We start from the raw sequence: 8011 nt of genomic DNA on the forward strand, positions 1-8011 counted from the left end.
TTTTGACTTTTTACACTGCATCTCAAACATTGTTGTGTTCTCTCTTCTTCTAAGTGTGAAAAACCTTCACTGAAAGTCACCAGAAAGAAAAAGGAACTGGAGATGGGGTCTCCCTATTGAAGGTTGAAATGGTGACATCCACGGCTGACATTATTGAACAGCTAATAAAGAATTTATTTATTTTAATACCTCACAGACATGGTACCATACCCACATCCATTTATGTCACCTGCCTGTGGCTGGTAAGATAATGTCATGGTCCACCCTATAGTCAGTGAGACTGGATCTGATCTGTCAATGAATAGTTGCAGAAAGTCTTGTGTTGTGTTCCTAATCAAAAAGACTTCTTAATATATTGGAATAACACTCTTTTAGTATGCAAAATATCTTTTTATTTTGATTTGCAGAATGGAATTTTTTTGTCTCATGTTTCGAATTTCTTTTGTATTTCTTTTTTAATTCCCTATGTTTCCCTTATGTTTTTTAACTCATGCACATGCGCTATTTGTACAATTTTAAAAGGTAATAAAATCCAGCGTATCAAAATGATTAGTTTTATTTTTCCTGTTTGCATTATGTATTTGGCCTAAAGTGTTGCAATTGCAAAAGGGGAACCTGAGGGATTGTGAATACATATAGAAGGTCACCAGAGATAGAATCTTTCTCTTAGAAGTATGATCTAAAATAGTCTGAATACCCTTCTTTAAACCCTTTCTATGAAATTATTTCCCCTTGTGTTTAGTTAGCTGGAATCAAAATGAACTCAATTCTATTGTGAGCTGTATTTGTTAAAAAGAAATATTCAACTCAGTGCTTCACGGGAAGCAGCATGTCTGTCAGTTTCCTGTCATTATTCGTTATGTCATTTAAGAACAGAAGTGCAGCTGGAGCTCCCTGGGAGCCTGGGGCCTCACCAGAAGGAACACCTTATGTGGAGAAAGGGGGAGCTCCAGGGTCAGGCTGTGGACTAAAACCTCAAGACTTCAGTGGTGTCATCACAGTGAGAACGTCCTGTCCCAGAGGTGGACCCACATCTACACCATGACCCCAACGGTGCCTGAGCCGGACATCAATGTGTGACTTTCACGTAGAAAGGAGCTCTCCCCCTGCACTCAGGCTGGACTAGTAGGACGTGGCCAGTCCTCCTGGGAGGGCAGGGACCCCAGATGTTGGCTCTCAGAGAAAAGACACAAAGAAGGAAGGATGTGACTTGACTGTGCTGTAAGTTTAGACTGTGACAGCTGAAGCCTTGACCTCAGCCATACAGCCCTGCTTCCCTCTGGAGCTGGACGGATGGAGTGCAGGGCCTGAACCCCTGCTCTGGACCTGCTGGGTGGGGAGGGGGCCCACCTGCTCTTCATGCTCATGTTGCTGAGCAGCCCTCTGCTCTTCACCTGTCACACTGTCATCTGATTTACCTTATGGAAAGCCTTGCTTAGATTGACTCTGAAGTCATTTTGTCTCTTTAGGGGGCTTGGGTGACTAGTGTATATGATTCTCAATTGCTAGGTGACCTCAGGGCCTTCTGTATCTCATTTCTCATGAGGGAGAAAGCACATCCCTGTTGCCCATATCTGCAGTCTTTCTATGTCACTGGGTTCGGGGATTGGGTCTCATGTCACCTGGTCTACACTGAGAAAATAAAACCAAGACATGTCAGCCTCACAGACCATGGAAGAGCACAGGGGTTGGTGGAAGGAGTCCTGTGTTCCAAGGAGTCCTGTCTGCCCTTTCCTTCAGGGTCTTGAGGTGCAGCATTTGGACATCCTGAGCATAAGGTTCCCAACTCATAGAGGAGCTCACTGGATAAACTCTGTCTATAAAAGTGGGGAATCTGAACCCCCAGCCCAGAGTATGTGTGATAACAATCACAAGACTGTGGAGAAAGACCATTTATTCCATTAGCTGTGACCCTGTGAAAGTGAGCAAAGTTGGTTGTGGTTTAACTGTTCTTATTTTCTTGTGACACCCCAGCTACACTTTGCAGAGATCCAGCCAGTCAAGGCCAGTTTGACTCTGAGCTTTTTCCACGAATCAACCACACTTGACAGAGCACGTGAACAAAATCGAAACCTGAGAGAGTGAAATCCCACCAACCACACCAGTGCCCTCCTGCTGCCACTGAGGCTGTCTCCCCACCCCCACTGCCCTCACATCTCTGCACCTCCCAGTTCAGGGCTGCCCAGAGTGAGAGAGGCAGGAAGTTGCTGAGAAGTTCAAAACTACCCAGTACTGCCCTCGGGGCCAGCAGGGAAATCAGCGGCACAAAACTTTCAGTGATTGGCAGTTTTTCCGTCTTGCCTTCTATGCTGTCCCAATGCAGAAATAGCTTCAGATTGCTAAGAGGAGGGCCAGGTATTTGGGCTAAAGATACCTGATCACATTCTTCAGAACCAAGAAGACTAAATTAGATTTCTTCTTTCTTGTATCTGGTTGCTCTTCTTTTGTTTCCAGATCTGAACTTCTATTTGGTTTTCAAAAGAACAGGGAAGCTGAAGCAGATTGTAAGCAAACAGATAAAAAACACCTTCCCAATTTTAAAGGAGACAATGTTTTTTCTAATACACAAAGGATTTTCGAATCACTTCTTTTTTTCACCCAAGCACCATGGAGTGAACTTTTTGTTTTGTCTGTACCTATAGAAATAGACACATGTATAAATGAGCATTGTTATAATATGTGTTACTATTATTACTCAATAGAAAAAGTCATCAAAGGACATGAATAAATACTGCAGAGGAAAGGAAATCTGAATTGACCTTAAATATATAAAGAGATGCTTATCCTCACTCACAGAGAGAAAAGCAAATTAAAGCCACAATGAGATAAATGAGATATTATTTTCACCTGACAGATAAGCAAAATCCTGCCCTATGACATCACTCTCCGGCATTAACCTACATTGTGGTATAGGTGCAGGTTGGTGCTGTGTCCATCACAGGCAATCCTAAAGGAAATCAACCCTGAATATTCATTGGAAGGACTGATGTTGAAGCTGAAACTCCAATGCTTTGGCCACCTGATGTGAAGAACTGAGCCAGTGGTAAAGACCCTGATGCTGGGAAAGATTAAGGGCAAGAGGTGAAGGAGGCGACAGAGGGTGAGATGGTGGAATGGCATCACTGACTCCACGGACATGAGATTGAGCAAGCTCAGGGAGATAGTGATGGACAGGGAAGCCTGGCGTGCTGCGGTTCATGGGGTCGCAAAGAGTCGGACACAACTGAGCAACTGAGTAACGGGCAAGTTGGCCATTGCTGTCAGAATGACCCAATACGCCTAGTCAAAATAACACAAAGCACTGTTATAATTTCAACACTTTTTGTAATAGTGAACGAGTGGAAAAAAGCCAATAATATATCACGGGGGAATTTTGTAAAGTATTGTATATTCACCAGTGAAATATCACACAGCTTTCTGTGTATCCCTAGAGACTGACATGAAACAACCCTATGCTGTGTAAGCGCAAAGAAGTGCAGAATAATGTATATTGTTTCCTACCTTTGTGTATGAGGCAGGAAATTAGAGTATGTATTCATGCATATACATTTGTGTTTTTTATTTACTATTTGTACGTTCATTTGAATTTGCTAAATAAATAAAAGCTAGAACGATGCAGAGAAAATGGAAGTGTAACCTGTAAGAGGTAGGGAGGTACGTAACAGTGGTTGAAGCAAGATATCTTAATGCAGTTTTTAGTGTTTGTTGGTTTTGATTCATGTGATGGTATAATCTAATGATTTTACTGGGGTTTCCTAGGCATAATAGTTTTCAAGTACACTTCTTAATTTTCCTTTTCTTTAAATAACTTACATTTTGGGGGAAGATGCATAGCAGTCTGTCATGCGACATCCTTTATTTTTTAGTTTCTAATTGGGCATTTGGATTCATTTGGGTTTCTGTAAATGGTGCTATAGTGAACCAACATCTTGGCACCTAGATCTTCGTACGTATATTTTATTTCCTTAGGAAATTGATGTGTCAGTGGTGAGAACACTTTCCAGGGAAGCAAGTTCTACACTATCACGAGCCCTATGATGGTTCCTTGCTGCCTGAGATCTGAGCTGGCAACGTTGGAACTGTTTTGGCCACTTGCTGCCTCAACCAGTGGCACATTCAAATTACTGAAAGAAAATTTTTTAAAGTCTGATGCCTGGCCTATGATGAAGTCTGGATCTCAGTGATTTCTTCCTTCTATTCCTTAATTTTCTCTGTCCTTCCTTCCATTTATTTTGAGTTATAATTCACATACCATAGGTTCCCCCAAAGATACCAGCTGTTATCATGGATAAAGCAGCAGGACTTCGGTCAGGCAGACGTGGCCTGTGTGGACTCTGGCGCTGCTCCCTGTTAACGTGGAGCACATTCCTTAGCATCTCTGGGACCTGGTGTTCTCATCAGCGAAACGAGTCCTACCTGATCTGCAAGTTAGTGAAAGCATCAGAGATGAAGCAAGCAAACTGCCCAGCAGAACTGATGCTCACTAAGTGGTAGGTACTTCCTGTAATTCAAAGAAAACGAAAGAAAGCAAACATACAGGAAGTAGCCTAAGAGCACATTACAGGGACCATGCATTTACCCAGATTCGTTCTCATGACTAATAGAAACACTGAATTTCTAGCTTGCCGGCTGAGTTTTACCAGCTTGCTGTAGTATCTCTATCTCTTTTTACTCAGTTTCTAATTGACCATTATATAAGACTTTGAATAAAGAGGGAAATCCTGTATTACTTAATCATGACCCGCTTGATTGACAACGAGCTTTCAAAAAATGAAGTCTATGAGGGAAAGCCTTCCAAAATCGTAGAGATAATTCATAATGGGAAAGACTGTGAGAGCTGTTGCCTTGGAGTTTCCCTTTTTCATTCTTGAGAAGTGTGTGAAGTGCTCCGATTCTGTGAAGACTGTTGAGACGTGAGGGTTTCACGTGGAGCTGTACTCATCCTTGCCTCACTTTTCCGTGGCACGCCTGCAGATGCAGACGGCTCTTTATCCAACCAAGTGTCATGGACTTGAGTCACAGACGTCCTATTACCAGATGGAAAGTAAGTGTGTAAAAGCCTTTCCAGCATGAAAAACTGGAGGATGGGTTGACCTATGACCCTCTAATTGCACACCCAGCCTAGGTGCAAGGAGAGGAAACAGATAAAAGGCAAAATTCTCTTCACCTGCTCTTAGCCTAATAAGGAAGGAAATTTTCCGTTTTTTTTTTTTTTTGATAAGTGGATTTATTATCTTTCTAGTTTTTATTGAAATATAGTCGTTTTACAATGTTGTGTTAGTTTCTGTTGCACAGCAAAGTGAGTAAGCTTTCAGTTCAGTTCAGTTCATTCTCTCATTCGTGTCCGACTCTCCGCGACCCCATGAATCACAGCACGCCAGGCCTCCCTGTCCCTTCTTTTTGAATTTCCTTCCTATTTAGGTCACCACAGAGCATTGAGTAGAGTCCCCAGAGCCATACAGTAAGTTCCCATTAGTCGTCTTATACATAGTATCAATAGTAGGTGTCTGTCAATTGCGATCTCCATGTGAGAGTTGGACTGTGAAGAAAGCCGATTGCCGAAGAATTGATGCTTTTGAACTGTGGTGCTGGAGAAGACTCTTGAGAGTCCCTTGGACTGAAAGGAGATCCAAACAGTCCATTCTGAAGGAGATCGATCCTGGGTGTTCATTGGAAGGACTGATGCTAAAGCTGAAACTCCAATATTTTGGCCACCTCATGCGACGATTTGACTCACTGGAAAAGACTGTGATGCTGGGAAGGATTGGGGGTGGGAGAGAAGGGGACGACAGAGAATGAGATGGCTGGATGGCATCACCGACTCGATGGACATGAGTTTGAGTGAACTCTGGGAGTTGGTGATGAACAGGGAGGCCTGGTGTGCTGTGATTCATGGGGTCACAAAGAGTCGGACACGACTGAGCGACTGAACTGAACTGAACTGAACTGAATTCACCCCACCTTCCTTTCCCCCTTGGTATCATATGTTTGTTCTCTACTTCTGTGTCTCTATTTCTGTGCTGCAAATACGAACCTCCAATTGAAAGTAAAAGTAAACATCTATTCTAGCAGCAACTAATGTAGAAGTTAGGAGCAGAGTTCCGGTAACCAGGCTGCTTGGGTTTAAATCCTAGATCTCTTTCTAATTAGCTGTTTAACTCTGGGTGTGTGTGTGTGCGTGTGTGTGTGTGCGCGCGCGTGCATGCGCACATGTGTGTCTTTCTTATTAGCTGTTTAACTCTGGGTGTGTGTGTGTGCGTGTGTGTGTCTTATTAGCTGTTTAACTCGTGTCTGTGTGCACACATGTGTGTCTTTCTTATTAGCTGTTTAACTCGTGTGTGTGTGCACATGTGTGTGTCTTTCTTATTAGCTGTTTAACTTTGGGGTGTGTGTGTGTGTGTGTGTGCACGTGTGCGCACGCTAAGTCACTTCAGTCATGTCTGACTAGCCCGTCAGGCTCCTCTGTCCAGGGGACTCTCCAGACTCTGTTCTATAGATGAGGAAACTGAGGCAGAGAGGACACAGGAGGGTCTAACTCTGGGAACCCTGCTTATCTCCTCTCTGCCTCAGTTTCCTCATCTATAAAACAGAGATCATTGCATATGTCTTGTGAGAGTTCAATAAGTTAACAGATGCTAAGACTAGAACCAGAGAGCCGTTGCTGTTATTACTTCATTGGGTTATTCACTGAATTTGTAAATTGCCATAGAAATCTGAAATGAACTTATTTGAACACGTGATTCTAAACATGGGTAAACTTAGGCAACGTGATGTGGTCAAGGAGACATGACACAGCTGGTTAGAGCAGACCAGGAAGTGAAGGTTCTAACTCGAGGTGTGCGGTGGACCTCTGCTCCAGTGTTCCTCCCCTCGTACCACATGGTAGCTGTGCTATAGTGGAAAAGCACTGGGCCAAACTGATGTATGCCTTCCCCCCACCTCAGAAATGCACCTGGGCACCTAAGAGGCTTCCATGTGGATTCTGAGGACCCTGGGGTCTGCTGAGTCTAGGGCAGGAGCTGGGGTGTCAGGATTTTCAGAGCACCATCCACTGTCTTGCTCGGTCTGAGTCTCTCAGTCCAGTTCATCATACTCCTGAAAGAGCAGTTACTAACCTAGAGACACTCAGAGTCAGGCAGAGTTTCCATAGTGTCGATAACAGAGGGAGCAGCTATGGTGATTCCAGAGAATATACATGAGGAGAAGGCAGACGCACCTTCAGGTCCTTAAGAAAATTCTCACGGACTCTTTGGAGGATGCCTTTAGCAAAGAAGCAATGCACGTTCTGTTTTTGGGGGGTTTGTTTTGTTTTTCCCAGTAGCAAATGAGTCAAGGGAAAGCCACAGGATCCCAGGAAACAAAATGTGGGCTCTGAGATCTTAGAGACCTGACTCTAAATGTCTATTACTTACAAAAGAGTGACCACAAGCAGAATGCTCAATCTCTCCAATCTGTAAACTATCGACTTTAACTGTACCTTCCTCCAAGGGCTCTTAGACAATTAGTGGGATTCCTGGTGAATTGTTAAGCTGAGTCCCTCAAGACAAGTCCAACTTGTCTGCAGGGAGATGAGATTACAGATGATTCTTGGTAGTTCGGTGTATGTGTAGAATCTACCGACTTTACAGTAGAGCTACAGACAGTAGATGCTAATATTGCTGAGGCTGGCATGGTCCAAGCATCCCTAACTTATCTACTCCTCATGTTCCAGGAGACAGAACTGTAGCTCTGTTACACAGATGTGGAAATGATGGCCCTGAGAGTTAAATTCGCTCTCTGAGGTCACCCAGATACTAATACAGACCCAGGGTTCAAACCCAGGCCCTCAGGGGTCAGAGTCCTCATGCTGCACCCTCCACCCGGTCCCCCTCTGGTGCTGCAGTTCTCATGGGATTAATGTGAGGAGCAGGAGGCAGTGCTTATGAGGCACTACTGCAGATCTGAACACGCACAAGTGCAAGTCATGCTGGGTGTCAGTCACACTGTTGCCATGGGAACATCTCAAACCAGT

Source organism: Moschus berezovskii, chromosome 3 (genome assembly GCF_049115385.1).
Source record: "Moschus berezovskii isolate FMDL1 chromosome 3, NW_MosBer_1.0, whole genome shotgun sequence".
In the NCBI taxonomy this organism is placed as follows: domain Eukaryota; kingdom Metazoa; phylum Chordata; class Mammalia; order Artiodactyla; family Moschidae; genus Moschus; species Moschus berezovskii.